Genomic DNA, 16,869 nt, shown 5'->3' on the forward strand with positions numbered 1-16,869 from the left:
TAATATAGATTTTTTTTTCAACAACTGTAGTTAAGTTGAAACAGATACTCCTGCATTTTCTTTCTAAGCTTTGTTTAACATACTAGAGAAGTTTTATTTTGTAGTGGTGCTGTGGAAGTTTTATTAAATTGCAGTGGTATGACAAGTATGGTAATCTGTGTTAGTGTCAATGGCGTGTGACGACTGAGCTGATTCTTGCTGAGTAAAACAGCTGGAAGTGAGAGAGCTCTCAAATCTTGTGCTATCTGGAAATGGAATAGTTTTTTGCTTGAAAGCATCATATTCCTTTTTTTACATTGTAATGTGATATAGCCTGTTACATATTTACTAGCATAAATAATTGTTTATAAACCATGAATCTTGCCCATTAAACAATAAACAAACCAGATGACAAGCATGGTTAATTTAACTTCCTTTGAGGAAAATAAATTTTCCATTTTAACATACCACTGTTCATACCTTACTCACGCTTTAGGGTAATTAGGGTATTACTGTTGCATTATCTGAACGTGCTTTGTCTCACCTCTTTAGTAATTGTATGTCTTGATTTTTCTCTGTGCCAGCTTATTAATATTTCTGAAATTTAGTTTGACATAGTGTGCTGCATCTAACGTGGTGCTGGTATGATAAGCTCGTTTGTTTGCTCATCATAAAATTAGTTATATACTTCAGTTAATGAAAAATTAAATATAGGATTAAGATACTTGTTTTCAGTGATGATATGTTAACTAGTTGGAACTTAGTAACTAAGAAAATTATTTCTGACCACAGGAATTTATTCAAGTTCTATATGCTGAGTCTTTAGAGCTTTTCTGAACCTAGAATGACTGAGATGTTGCAATTGTGTGGCCTGTGGGGGCTTGTTTTGGGGGTATTTTTCCTACCGAAAATGAACGTTTCATAACTTCCCAAATAATAAATGCTATCTAAGAAATGGGATCCATTCAGGAAATATGAGAGACTAAGTCTATTATGTTTCTGCTTCGCTTTTGTACTTCACTATATGATACCACAGAATTGGGAAGAAATATTTTATATAATAAGAGGATATTTTGACAATGTAGATAGAAACTGAATTGTAGAATAGTGTTAATTGCAAAAGTAATGGTTTTACTCAAATCTTTATTTTTGTAACATGGAGAGAAAAACATTAAAGTTGAGTAAACGAGTTTATCCCACGTTTTTTAAGGAAAGCTAGTTGGAGCACAACCAGAACATTTGAATGTGGAGAGCAACCTTTAAAAAAAATAAAAAAATAAACTCATATGGGTCTTGCTGTTTCTTGAAGGTAGAGTATGACGTTATTTAGTTAAAGTATCAAATAGAGTATTGTATTACGTTTGGGTAGTTTATTTTTTTTCAAATAAAGCTCTTGGAGAACACCACTTTTCTTTTTCTAGTTCCTTTCATCTTCTAGGCCAGCTTGTTATGCTTCTGGATGTAGTTGCTACCTGTGGACTGTCCCAGTATGAGGATTTTTGTGATAAGCAGTAAGCGTAGAACTGACCCATGGATTTTGCAAGTCTAATGAAGAATTTGAGTTAATGTGCCACTTGTCCTTTTTCTCTGCCCCACTCACAAATCAGATAAAGGCCCCAACTTTTCTAATATCTGACTCACCCAAACCCTTATTTCTGTTGCTCTTGAAGAGTGATTATTGTGTTAGTGTCCTGTTCAGGTGGAGGTGAATATGGCAGGTACTGGGAAGAGGAGAATACCACTATGTTAGACTTAAGATCCCCTTGGCTTCTCTGGAGTTTCTAGTGCTACAAGTGATGTTTAGCTTCTCCTGTTATCAACCTTTCACATGTAAGTTGAGGTTAATGTCTTCTTAAAGCGAAGGAAGAGACGATAAAAGTGAATTCAACATTCACTTGTGCTAGACAGGTTTAGCACGCTAGCACCTTATTGGCAAAGCCAGTCATCTTCATAATAATAATAATGAGGAGCAAATGTAATGCAAAGGATTTCATACTATGCCAATGATTATGTGAATTAGTTTCCAAAATAATCCTAAAAGCTTCCCAGAGAAGCTTCTAAAGACAGTTAGTGATCAAAAAGAATTCTTCACTATGTCATTAACAAAACAAAAAAGGGGGGGGGGAAGAGAGGAAATAAAAGAGAAAAAGAAGTCCTCGTATTAGTGGATTTTAAAATAATTCTGATGATGAATTCCAGGTGAAGCATCCTCGAACATAAATAGTGTATCCTTCCTCCTTGATAACGTAGATGGCGGTGTGACAGCTGGAGAGACAGGGCTCTTCCTTTGTGAATTTCATGATGATGCTTCAGGGGGTTACTGAAAAAGGATGTGAAGCTGGAAAAGTCCAAATGTCTACCAGTGGCAGCAAAAGACGTGCTGAGACTGGGAATGCATTTCCCTCATTTAACATGTGTAGTGTGGTAGAATTTGATAATTTTAGTAGTCTTCAGTATTTTCCGTCCATATGTGGTGTAGTGTCTGTATGTAGTTGGGTAGCTATGTGTAAAATGCATGTGCATTTATGTAGGTATTATTGACAGCGACACCAAAAATGCTTGGGGAACTAGGAAAAGGACATCAGGAAGTAGTAAGGCAGATGTGCAACTCCGAAAAGATGGTAATGGTTTTGTTGTTTTTCCCCTGTATTGTGAAGTGGATGGTTTTTAGAAGAAATTGTGACTCAGAGAAGTGACTATTTTATGGAAAATTTCTAGTTTAATGGTCCCTAGGAAAAAATAAGAGGTTGTTGGTTTATGTTGGCAGTACCAAAGCAACACATGATGATTACTTTTGGACTGACTGGGTGCCGATAGTTTGCTGTTGGAAAGCCACTGAAGAAAATAAATTACTTTCCAATTTCAAACTGGATGTCAATGGCTTTTAAAATAACCATCATAGACTAAATTGGGCCCTCTAATCCAAGTCCCCACTCAAAGCAGTGCTGATTCCAAAGTGAGATCGGGTTACTCAAGGTCTTGTTCAGACTGGTTTTGAGTATTTCTAGGGATGGAGAATTTGCAGCCTTTCTTGGCACCTGTTCTGGTACTTAACCACTTGCACTGAGAAAAATATTGTTTCCTTTATATGTAGTTGATCTAGAAGAATGCTTTCCTCAACCTGCTGATACTGTTTCATGCAGAAATCAACTTTTGAAGATTGATTGTGATGAACAAATGAATTGTCTTCACCAGAATTATCTTAACCAGTGTTTCTGTCTTATCTTGATAACTTCTGACTATTTAACAGAGTTGATTTAGACTCGTACTGAACTGGCTTCCCTGATACTTCCATGTTTTGGGGGTTTTGTTCTTCTTTTTGTTTTCATCTCTTCCTGCTCATTTGACATCTTAGTTGGTGGAATTCTTTTTTATTTTTTGGTGGTGTTTGTCTTCCTTTCCTTCTGTCTACTTCCCCACTGCTTCCTGTAGCTGAGATCTCAGCATAAATGTGATGAATATACCTCTGGTGTGTGTTATTCCTGATGGCTGGCTAACAAAATTCCTCCTGCTGGCTAACAAAAGCAAACTGATTTCTTATTTTCCTTTTTTTCTGTCACTACTGAGAGCACTATTCATAAGCCTGTAATCTGAATTACCAGGTGCTTTTCCTATCTCCCTGCTCTTTGTTCAAATCAACAGAATTTTTAAATTAGACTGTTACTCTTCTTCTCTAATGCTTCTGAAGTTTCTTTCACTTTGCTTTATCTCACTGTTTTGAAAATACTGTTGATCTGTTCCTTTCTCGTTTTCAGCGGTTACCTGTTCAAGGACCTGGGTTGCATGACTTTCAAGTTTCCTCGTGCTCATCTCTCACAGGCAGCTTATTCTTTTCAAATCCTGTTCTTTTTTGCCCAGTTAAACAAGCCATTCACTATCGCTAGCTCATCCAGTTCTGACGAAGGCATACATACTTTTCCCTCATGCTTCTTGTTACTTCCATTCCCTGAAATACACTTGAGATCCCTGCTGTGTACTTTGTCCCTTCTCTAGGGACCCTCTTCTGCTGTGATCCGTGCAGTAAATAGCCACATTTTGTGTAAGCAGATGACCTAAAGAGTCAGGAATTGCTCCGATAGGCTAAATCAATATATTGGGGTGTGACCTGTCTATATCACGTTCCTCATGTCTTCGGTCTGTTGCATCCTGTTTGGTCTCAAACAGTGAAGGCTAACTGCTAATTAGTAACAGTGAAATAATGTGGAAATGAAGATCTAGGAGGGGCAAATCGGATTTTCTTGGTGTATGTATGTATGTGTGTGTGTGTACTTATGTACACACACATAACATGCACACAGTTTGACATAGTTGTGCAGTAATACTGACAAAGGAATGGGAAAGTGCTTCTAATAATGGAATATTCTTTTAATTTGTACACTTTCTTTTTGACTAATGAACTTGGACTATTGACAAAACTTACTGCCTAGGGACAAGTGGTAACGCAGGTGTGGAGCTGCTTCTACTGTTTTGGGCAGAGATCTTTTTTATTATTTGGTGTATATATCATGATGTGAAATACATCATGATTTATGTTGTGATATATGTGCAGTGTAGATACACTACAGATGCTATGAGGTTATCTGGGTTTGTTGCAGTTCCTCCTATACGTGTATCATTCGTTTTTCCCTGTTAGTTCTCTACAGGTGAATAGTAGTATCCCACGAGCCCCAGTGAAAATGAGCTGTTACCTTCAATATCGTCTTGTACTAGAAAATGGCATTTTTTTTGCATTACACTAGCTGCTGTGGATATGCTTTTACTCTTCTCATATGTGCAAGAAATTAGAGTTTCTATCCTAAAAATCCTTGCTAGGAAGTGTAAATAAGGAAAGTAATGGAGAAAGTGATATGCCAAATTTCAGATACTTGTCATGGAGCTTATTTTCTGTATCTGTGGTATTCAGAGGTGGTTGGATGTTATCATCAGCAAAGTTCTCTGCATCTCTGTTTTCCTACATACTGCTAGCCCCCACTTATTATTATTATTTTTTTGCTTAAATCTGGGTTAAGTTCAACTTGTTAATTTACTTTATTCGACCCTTTTTGTCCTGGTTTCAGTAGAGATGTGAAACACAAAGCGCATCACAGTACTAGAATGTATTTATCTTGGTGTGTGTTTTCTACCACACTGCATGTTTGACTATAATCTATGTAAATGTAAAAAACAAAAACAAAAAACAAACAAACAAAAACAGAAGAATTATATTTCTTATTCTAAAGATAAATTTTGTTTTCTTCCTGGGGGAAAAAAAATGGGCATGGAAAATACCATCTCAGAATATTTGGTGGACTTACTTTTGAGCTTGCTTATTTTACTCTAAGGCCTGAGCACTTGTTTTGTTTTATGGAGAAAGGGAATCAGTGGATACACAATCTCATTCTGTTTTAGGCATCATTATATTTAACAAGAAAATGCTAATTTTACCATTCAGTTTTCGGTACAGTTTAAACCTTCTCTGGGACACCTTTGGACAGAAGAATGTTGCTTTTTACAGTATTTTTGTAAAAATCTAAAAGTGGAAATTGTTTTCTATAAAGAAAAAGAATCTGTTTACAGTAAGGGAAGACTGTAAATGGCAGTCAAATTCAATTTTTTTTGCTTGTTTCAAACTTGTGAAATACATTTGAACTGAATAGTTAATACCTAAATTAAGCTTAACAGTTTACTTCAAATTTACAGTGGAGATACATGCATACATGCACATGTGAACATTTTCAGATATTTTGGGTCTATTGGATTTGTGGTTTTGGAACTGCCTGCTAGAATGTATGTTGCCATGGGAAATACTGGCACCTACTTGCAGGAGAAATCTGGCTTTGCTTTTAAAATTTAAAATTTAAAAGAAGCATTTAAAAGGAATTAGACTTTGAGCAGCTTTTTGAAATCATAGATTGCTCTCATCCTTACTCCTTTGGTTCTCATATTTTTCTTGATTTATGTGTTTTCTAGTGCTGTGCTGAGCTGTGCAAACCATCTGAACACTTTTGGTAATTCTGCACCCTCCTTTAAACTCCTTCCACTCCCACAGGTCCTCACTTCTAAATTCTACACACAAAATTTGGACTGGTCACGGATGTTGTTCACGTTGCTTTGGGGTTTGGCCTGGACTGTATCATTTTCTTTGTGCTTCTGGTGGGAGACAACGGAATGCACATTGAAACTAAAGAGAATTTTGGGTTATGAAGGAGATTGGTTTCACTCCCATCCTGGAGATTTATATTCTTTTGGGATACATAGGATCTGTATAAAAGAAAGAAAGAAAAAAAAAACAACTCATAAATTGAGAGAGAAAAGTTTGAGCATATCTCCTCATAATCTTTGAAGGGATTGTTTTAGATAGCATTCTTCTAAAAACTTTAAATAACGTTATAAATTGGATAAAAAATCTCATCTTCAGTCCAAATACTGGTCTGCATACTGGCTTCTTGTATTTACCAGCAGTGCTTTTTTGTATATGTGGCATAATGGTTTTGCCCTGTTCTTGATGCAAGACAACAGAAGAATGACAGTGTTATGTTTGTATCAAAGCAAAGCTGACAGTTCTGATTTGAAAGCTCAAGCTTAGGTTTGAAAAGAAAAAAAAATATTGAAATTATGTCTAGAAAAAACATGGATATTGCTTTGAGTTAGGTGAGTTACTTCTGAAAGATAACATTAGAAACTTGAAGTTCTACATTTGAAGTCTGGAACATTTTTGGGTGGTTTTCTGTAGTTAACTTGTTTTAGGTACTTGAAGAATTCAAGACTGAAAGAATAAACAAATGTCCTATGGAACATAATCACATTAATTTAGGTTCTTTGCTTTGATAAGATTTATTTTATACTGCTTACAGATTTACCGAGAACATAACTGAATCCTCAGGTCAGATGTCTGCTGAAGGGCTTCCAACTGCGGTGATGTAGGCAGTCATGAGTTTTACTGACATCTGAAGAAGAGGTGGTAATGCAAGAAGATAAATAAAAACAATTTATGTAGATACTGAAATTATGGGCTTATTTTAGGATACAGGAAATTCCATGCTGTGTTTTTTTTTTAAAAAGATGTTTTAAAAAAATCTTATTTTTAGGCTGATTCCCAAAAGAACCAAGCTTTTTTTGCTTGGATGTAGTTCCTATTCTCCCAATAAATTTTCTACATGGTAAATTAATAAAAATTTGGACTGTACGAAGTGTTCAAAAGGTAGTTTAATGTCTTTAACCTCTGTGAAAATCAGCAGCTGACAAAAGGACAGAGACCTACGTTAGTGTCAGCACAGCAGGTAAGACCAGATGAACCTCCTGTTACACATCGGTTGGCTGGTCACTACCTGGCTGTTTCCAGACTAGCTGGACAGCGTACACTGTCTTTTGCTCAGGTGGAGTGTCTGAAGAGACTTGCATGAGGAGGAGGACTGGGAAACACTGACAATATATTCATGATCTACCAGAATTCATTAGCTAGGTTAGTCAAAAGCAACTTGTTTTGATTAAACTCGTTCTGCAGAAATGAATTGTGAAGTTCTGTTGTGCAGGTCTGCTCTAATCTTGTGTGTGGATGCCATATGTTAGACCATAGGAAAATGGATCATTATGATGTGTGAGTGTACTGCATCTCATTGTAGAACTGAGGATGCATGGTTGGAGAGGTAAGAAACATCACTAATTTTGGTGGTTATCTGCCTGGCACATGAGCTTGCACACTGGTTTGATTTTTCAAGACTGGTGCTTGCGGTCTGCTTTGCAGTGCAGTAGGAAATGGTACTGAGTTTGAGAAGCATATGCTTATGGCGTTCGCTCTGAACACATAGAAAATATACCAAGGGGAAAAATGTGAAAGCTTGTCAGAACAAAAAATCCTTGAGATATGGACAAGGATAAAAGGTTAAATGGTTTGCTCAGGCAGAAAAGATAGTATTTAGCTGCTGTCTTCAGGGTATTGTTAAATTGCTCTGATAATTTGCTATAGTTATGCTTAAATAAGTGCTTTCAGTTTGTCAGTAAGGACTTCATGAATGCTTGTATAGCTGAACTAAACTTTTTATTTTCAGCTTGTGTGAAAAGGTGAAATGCCAGTAATTAATTCTACAGCTTCAGGAAGAAAGATTTTGTTAGCAGGTGACTGTATGAAAGAACGGTTCTATGCGCGTGCATCTGAGTACAAGTAGGTGTTGGACTAAGGAGTTATTCCCAAAGATAAATGGTGACATCTTTTCATACATTTCATTGTCTTGAAACTGCCTTCTTGATGGACTTGTTTGTTGCCGGGAGGCTGTGAAGTTTTTGCTGCTGCTGATAGTTGCAGGGATTGCCATTGCTTTTGTTTCTTTCCCTAACCATTAGACGCTCAGTGTGCTCACTTGGGTTAATATCACTTCATTTTGTTCTTGCTTAATGATAAATCCCAAATCTTAAGAACAAAACCAAAAACACAATACAAAACAAAACAAACTGTTCTCCAACCTAGCTACATAACATGCTGCTACTGTGCTGCAAGACTAGTGTTTAATCTGCTTATCTTTAACAGTCTTCGCTGCTTACACAGACCCACTTACCTCTTTAATGAGAAGATATGTCCTGCAGTGAGGCAGCATGTATTTTGCTTCTAGGCTTATGTCATCAGCCTAGGAATTGAAATTGGTTAAAGCACTTTTTTATTTTCCTGTCAGTTCTGCTGATTATGGTTGCCTCTTCAGTTTCTCTAATGCATTAAAAGATAGTGGTTGTTGTAAAAGGAAACCTAATTAAAACATGCCAAGTGAAAATCTAATTTTGAAAATCTATCAGTATTGATTGGGGGCAGGTAGTCTTCTACTATTTTCAAGGAATAAATATGAAATATCTTTGCATTTTGAATACTTATAAATTCTGGCTACTGGTCAAATAAATGACAAAAGTATATTATCAGTTGTGGTGTCTTAATAGAACCTAGAAAACACTCTCTTAAATATCAAGAGACATTTACAGTCAGTTGTAAACATGTGACAGAATTTCCTGTACAATTTAGTAGTTGTTCCTATTTTACTTTAAATTAAATTGCTTTACAGAAGCCATTAGTATTTATGGGAGTTCTAGAAGTTGGTGGGATCTTGACATTTCTGGGATCAAGACACAATAGGCTTCTGAAGGATGTTGATATCTAGAAGCCATTACTGAGAAAATATGAAGTAATTGGTAGACACCAAAATGCCTCTGCAAAATGCCTCTGTGCTATTCTTATGTTAGTCTCTGAAGTATATGATATTGAATCTTCAAATGGGGGTTATTTTTAAGAGTTGCATCTCCTAGATGTTTTTCACAGGCATACTTGACGCAAATGTGAGATGTAGGTGTCTGGGTTACTTTACTCAGCAGCTATGCAAAGAGCAGGGTCTTTTTACCTGCCAGAGCACTCTGGAAGTACAACTACTGTGCTCTTAACATCTAAGGCAGTTCAGGTGTTCCTCATAGATGGTGTTCAGCTGTCTGGATAAACTCGGAATTTTTAAGCCTGTGGATACACCTTAGCAGCCTTTTTCCTTACGGGAACGAACTGTGAGGAAAAGTAAACTGTCTAAAGTTTATGTACTCCTTCAGGAATCAAAGAGACGGAGTTGGCTTTGGTCGACCTACTGAGACCTTGCTAGCTATGAGTGGTCGTGTTTCAGCTTGTTAGAGGTTTTTCTTATTGAGCAGGTGAATAGTGTAACTTCTGTCTGTCTGTTAGTGGCACATTTGAAAAAAATTGATACACAAAGTAAAAAGCACCAAGAATGCAGGAAATTCAAGTGGTACGGAAATGATTTATTTGATTAGGTTTAATGGAGCCAGGCATGCTTTAGAAATATGCATTTTCACTTTACTCATGTTTTGTGAAAACATTGCATTTGTACTGTAAATAATGCAGTGCAGACTTCCTTAAACTTGGCTTATGAGCTTTGAAATCATAATCTCTATTTGGAAAATTTATTACAAATCACTTTTTGTAGTTTTGTGATTCAGAGCTTAAAAAAAGACTGGTAGGTTTATGCAGCTATTCATTTGAATTTGTTAGTCGTAGTCATTCCATATTAGAAAGCTAGTTTCAGTTTGAATTCAATTATTGCACTATATCATAAATATCTATTAAATGACATTTTCCATAAATGCTTCTATATGATTAAACTTTGAAGTTTCTCTTTTTTGCTTTAAGGATCAAGAATAATATCCAATAAAAAGTATTAAGTTGTTTCAGATTTTGATGATCTGTGTTCTAATATGTGATGGTTCTAACATTTGATTGTCTAACATTCAACCTCGCTGTCCTTACCAATAAATGTGGTAGAATAGTTATGTCTGGAAGATAATAAGGGCCATTCTCCCACATATCCCGTTGTGTTTTCTGCTGTGGGCCTTTGAGTGGAGTGTTCTTCTGCAGGCTTTCTATACTACAGTGAATAAATAGTTTGTCTTCCACTTTCATGCCGCTTATAGCAATATTCCTTGCTGTCCTTCTAAGGGATATGTTCTTTTATTTAATAATGATTTCATTTTTTTTTCTTGCTTCTCTTTGGAGGTGAGATATATCATTAAAACAGGGGCTTTGGAGTTAGCAGCACTTTGTCTACCAATACCGACAAGGAATTCTCTGGATGGAAAGTGGTTCAATTTTGTTTTTACCTGTCTTTGGTCAAATCTATAAATGACTCATTTTGCTAATGGCAATGCTCCTTTTAATTCAGATCATTTTAGCACAACAGATGCTTTTGTAGCCGAAGATTTCTCTTTCCAAAATGCTCTTGGATATTAGTGTGATAAAATCATGTTTGGAATGAGAATGAATATAATTACTGCCTATTGTATGGCATAGCTTAAACCTCATATAATTACTTTTAAAGTACTTTCATCAAATATGAACGTATTAATTGACTTTGACATTTATCACTTGTTTTATATCAGCATAGGCTAGTAAATGTCACTTGTATTGGCAGCCAAAAAAATGAAATGATATCAGATATCATTGAGGTAGGTTAGCATACTCCATGAATGAGGTCCTTTCTGCTCCAGTTGTCCTGTGAGCTGTGGCTTGCACATGCTGGCAATGACTGTAGGCTATGTTGGTCTGAAACAGAACAAGCCAAGTCCATGGCCTTCTCCTCCACAGCAAATCTGGGGGGACTCAAACCTATAAGAAAGTATTTCCAATGTTATGCCAGCTTTTGTCTTGAGGTATATGTAGCGATCTCCTTCTCTGCCAAAATGTGTGTAATTGAGCTTTATTTCTCATAATCATACTGAATGGTTTGGCCAAAGTGGCAGAAAGTGCACTGACTAGAAAAGAGAGCCCCACTGGTTGTTGGGTACCAGTTGGGAGGGGATTAGTATCTTAACCAGGATACGTTTAAAGGCCAGAAGAGTGGATTGCAGGGAGCTAAGGACAAGGAAAAGATTGGACATGAGTTAAGCAGGAGGATAAGTGGTTTTACATTTCAGGTGGGTGCGAGGATTACAGGGAGTGTGGACTAGGAGTTTATTCTCTCTAACAGTTTCCAGCTATTAACTATTTTTCTCACTTTTATCTTAACTTCTCAAATGCGAATGCTGTGCACCTTCGCGTTCTTCTCTTGTTGACTGTTTTGGTTGGCCCTACTGTAAAACTCTGAGGGCCAAATTTAACCCCATCAGTTCCATTGCACTTGGTGTCTCAGAACATGTATTTCATAAATAGCATCCAAAACTTGTTGTACCTAAATCAGCAAATACTAAAGATTTCATTTTTTTAAAAGCTGCGTGTTAGGGAACAGCTTTTCTGTGTGCTTCTGATTGCTTCCTTGTAAATTTTAATAGTTTGACAGTGCTGAGCTGATATTTTTCTTCCAAAGTGGCTACCACAAAGAAAGCCCCTCAGGGAGATGGGACTCCTGTGGACTTTCAGAAAGCAATGTTGTGCTTGATTAAGTTTAGACAGATGATGGAGTGATGTAGTAAAATCATTTCTGTTAAGGCATAATATAACATAGAATGCAATGTAGTACCATTGGGACTGATAAAAATGAAATACTAAAGAAAAACCATGCCCTTACATCTAGCTTTCAGCAGCAGACGCAATAGATGTAATTTAGTTGTGTGGTGCTGGAAACATAATATTGATTTACCATGAATCAAGAGAAATAGCTTTTACCTTGCCTGGTTGTATGGATTGCAGCAATCTTAGTGAAATGAGTTACCTAAAAATGGGACAGCAAGAGAATTCCTTCTTTTTGATAGAGATGGGGAGATGATTGTAGCTAGGTAGAATAAAAAAATAAAATCCAGTTAGATGTCTAAATGGGGAGCTGAGAGATACTTCATGTGCTGTTGCTGGGAACTGCCAATTTTCCATGTTCTTAACTTGTTGTACTTTTTAAAAAGATAAGTTTCTTGAAAGTTAGTCCTCACATTACTTGCCTAGAATTGAAGCAGACATTTACTGGCATAAGAGAATTTTGGGGTAAAACTTTCCTTGTATCACTCACACAAATAACGTGATCTTTTTACATAGCATTTTTGTACCACAAGATGAACAAATTTTTCCTGCTTTAAAAACAAACAAACAAGAGAGCACTTGTGGTAAAGTAGAACTCGCAATAACTTTTTGGGAGGTTAGTTCAGTTACTGCATGGCGTGGAACCTTTGGACTTCTCTGATAGGCAATAATTCTCCTTACTAGGGGAATTCTCTTTACTAGGTCTTTATTAGGTGAATTACTGGATGAATTGATTTCCATTCCTTGTGTTTTTTGTTTTTTTTTTAAAGTTGATATGATGCTAACTAACACTTTTACTACCTTCATCTTTCAACTGGAAACAGCTTTGTGTTCTTAATGATTTAAAAAGTTGGTGTTTCTTTCATTCATTTCTCTCCTTAATTCTCAGGTGACCCAGTTTCTTCCTAAAGTAAAATTATTTTTAAATACCCTTTGTGTAGACACCAACACTTTAAACAAATCGTTTGAGTATTGGTGTCTTGTGTTCTTGGAACTTCTGTTTTCTTGGGTCTCTTTTGCACAGGTTACTAGCATTAGGTGAAAGTGAGTATATCAAGAAACATGTTTCGTTTATTATTTTATTTTTGAATTTACAAAAATTTCACACTGTAGGCAAGCTAGAGCCTTTTGATGAGGGCTGTGTCTCCCTTCATTTATTTTCATTTATTTGTAGGCCATGATGTGCAGATGCTGGTATTCTACAGGTGAGATTGAATAGCATCTTAAAGTAGTGTCTGTTGAGGGACTATATATGTAACAGACTTGAAGAGAGGCTTCATACTTGCGTTTGTTCTGGTTTCTGATGTGCTAAGACTTGAAAACTTTGGAGTTTAACAACAATAATTTCAACATTCGTTACTGATGTTTCAGGAAGACGGCTTGATTAGAGGGCTGCTAAATTATTGGCAGCAGGGTGCAGCTTGCAAATGAAACCTGACCACTTGAGAGGAGAAGTGATGTTTTAAATGACACTGTTGCATATATTTTTTTTTCTTAGCTAGTCAACTCAATTTCTCCCCAAGTATTCATGGTGAAGGATTGGTGCTCCTAAACTTCAGGGAGGCAGATTTGAGAAAGCATTAAAATAATTCGGTTAGGTATTTCAAGAGCATCCCTGCTCTCCTGAAGTGGAAGAAAAAAAACAAACAAAAAAACCCACCCAAAACAGATAAAGACGTTTAGCTTTAAAAATAAAAATAGGCTACCCTTGTATGTGGGCTGGGTTTTTGGGTGTTTGCTGAGTGTTTTTATGAAGTTAATTGATTGGGCTCTTTTTTATTTTGTTAAAAGAGAAAAAAATTAACACTTTGCTAGAACCAAAGACTGGCATAAATTTGTTGTTGTCTTGTATGAAACAAATGGTTGTCTGGGGGTCTGTTTCTTCCCTGTCCCTGGTACGTGAAAACTGTAAATGCTCAAACAGCTTGAGATGTGTTGTTGGTTCTAATAGAACTCTCGAGAAAAAAAATTAAATTCCTCTCTAATGCTTGTGTAGCAAGCAGCTTTAGGAACTGTATTATCCTGTATAAGTACAAGAAAAAAACTTCTATAATTCTTGAAATGAATGGGGATTCTTTCCTAAATGTCAGCTATGTCCCACATTCTCTGCCACTTTGTCTTGGATGCATGTCAATTTCAAAAAAGGAAAAATAGAATGAAATCCTTTTATTAGCATAACAGTGATTGATAGCTGATGTTATGGCTAAAAATTGCTTTTAAACACAACATTTTGGAACAGTTTGGAAGAGTACAGAGCAACACTGTAGGCTCTTATTTTCTCTTACAAATCTCCTTGTATTTACCCTTTCTCACTGTCTTTTAACCATGCAAACACTGGAATTTGGACAAGATATTTTTTTGGTCAGTTTGAAGTAATGTCCACTTTATTGGTGAATTTTTATTCCTTTTTTTTTTTCCCCGCTTCTGAATCTTCTGTTTGGGATATGTGTTGTTGATTACTTGTCTAGTGCTAAACTGTTGTGTGCTTCATAGCAGCCAGAAAACCACTTAGAAACAGAAAATGAGAAACGATGCAGACAAAGTATAGAAATATCTGTAAATGTGTTTGAAGTTGTAGGAGAAGACTCTTCTTAATTCCTTGACTAGGGTAAAGATTTCCCAAATGGGATAACTTAATGACTGCTTGGAAAATGCAGGCAAGACAGTCAAAGTAACTCAAAAATCATAAAAGATTGCTGGGGGAGCAATAATGCAGAGATAAACATTCACAAAATCAATATTCTTTTTTTAAAAGTTTAAAATTTTAAATGAAATTCAGAGAAAATCTGATTTAATTAAAAATGAGGTAATGAGTTAATAGAATAATGAGAGCATTGAAATGTAAAACCAAGAGCACCTAGCAGCTAGTTTTAGGAAGAAAACAGACCACCCAGCCACTCATTGCTAACCCTGAAAACATCAACAAGTTGCATCTTTATTAAACACAAGGAGTAGAAAGTAAACCAAACTCAAGCAAATCATTAGCAATATAGTGAATAAGACTTCTAATATGTGTAGTGTTTAAAAATAAAAACAAACAGGTGTATGTCAGAACCTGTGTTCCAATGTTGGCCAGGTGAGATGAGAGCTCTGGTAAGTGATGGAAACCTTCAGCAGGCTGGGAGATGACTACTGGAAGCTGTGAGGCTTAGTAGGTACTGTAAGAACTCAGAAGGACATGGAAGATGAGATTCTCACGGTGCCTTCAACTCTGAATCTTCATACTCGGTGTTAATTCTTCTGACACTGAAATGAGTTCTGTCTTGGTTCAATGGTAGGTCAGTTGAGCAGTTTGAAATCCCAAATAAGAAAGATATTTGTCAGAACCTGCTAAGCAGTTTTTGCCTTTATAAACTGAGCAAAATTCAAAGCCAGTGAAGGCATGATAAAGAGAATTGAAAAGAACAGAAAAAATGTTTTATTTATAATCATTTTATAAGTTTATATGAGAGAAACACTTGAAGGGGTTGCTTTGGAAATGTATTCCTTGTCTTTTAATTGCCCCACCAGAGAAGATCTAGTTAATAGTTCTGTTTCACACCTTAAAATCCATGTTTGGGTCTTCAAAATGCTTCCAAAGACCATCTATTGGTATTATCTCTTACTTACCTTCCAAGAGAAATTATAAACTGAATGAATTGGTTTGAAATGCATATTATGGAAGAAAGGTTGCAATAAATGTTGAATCTGATCATATGGATATACTGTCTTTTGAACATTTCTGGAAGCAAATCTTATTTTGCTGCTCTAATACGTTTGAAGTCCAAATTAATCTTACACCTAGATTAGCATTACTGCAATGTGATAATGGATTAAGTACTGATCTTTTCTGCCCCCTGTTTCATCAGCTGCTTTCTTCTGCAGGAGTGGTAATTGCTTTGGAATGGAAATCTTCAAATAGTATTTTACTTGATAAAGGTTTGTGCAATATCCATGCAGATACTCTTTTGAATTCAAAAGGATTTTTCTACTATTTATTTTGACACATGTTAAATAGTGTAAGAGAGATCAGAATGTGAATTATAATTCCTTAAAGAACTTGTGTAATAGCTATCTGAGTAGAAATATAAAATCATAATACAGAGCTCAGCTCATGAAAATTTTAAACTAAAAATATGAGTCTCAAGTAAGCAACAGAACATTTATCATACTTAAAGCACCTAATGCCACAGGATTGACTATAAACAAAGTAGAGCTATCACAAGGGGACAGTAGCCAGCATTAACTCAAGATGAAAAATACAAGCATTAATGCAAACATTAGAAGAGAAGTGCTAACATTACTAGTGTTAATAAGGTCTTTTGTTTTTAGTCTAGGTAAAAAATCATAGAGCCTATTTTGGTCTGGAAGATTAGAGACATAGATACAAATTTGATGTAATTCCAACCTGATGCTAAAAGAACTGCCACATATTGTATAGATTCCCTTTGTCCTCAATGGTAGGCAACATGGATTTTTTTTATTCCAGAGTACATAGAATTGTAATTTTTAGGAGTAATATGAGATGATAATATATTAACAATACACCCAGCAATCAGTGTTAGAAGATCTGAAATAATCCCTTCTCAGTTTATGGAGCTTGCATCTTCACGTCTGGAAGCTGTGAGAGAGGAGATCTGCCACTCTCCTTTTACTGCAGCTCTAATAGTGGAGATTAATCAACCAGTGTATTTCCAAGGTCCGTATCGTAAAAGTGTAATCCAAAGTTTAATAACCAAGCCAAAATTAAATGAAATATTTTAATTAATTAACATGGAGGTGCTAATTCTTTTTTCTTTCTTTTTTTCTTTTTTGATAATGAAAGCCTTTTTATTTAGAGATGCAAAAACCCTAAATAATCATTGATAGTAATTGCTGGTGGAATCAGTCAGATGAAAAATCCTCTGGATTTTCTGGAAGAAAATCCTGATCCATCCACTGTGTTTTCTCCA

General features: G+C 35.9%; 1 protein-coding gene across 8 annotated transcripts in view; it reads left to right on the forward strand.

Moving 5' to 3' along the window:
- Window positions 1-16,869, forward strand: part of MAST2 (microtubule associated serine/threonine kinase 2) — a 191,934-nt gene that overhangs the window by 48,934 nt on the left and 126,131 nt on the right. The window lies entirely within an intron of this gene.

Source organism: Anser anser (genome assembly GCF_964211835.1).
Source record: "Anser anser genome assembly, chromosome: 8".
NCBI lineage: Eukaryota > Metazoa > Chordata > Aves > Anseriformes > Anatidae > Anser > Anser anser.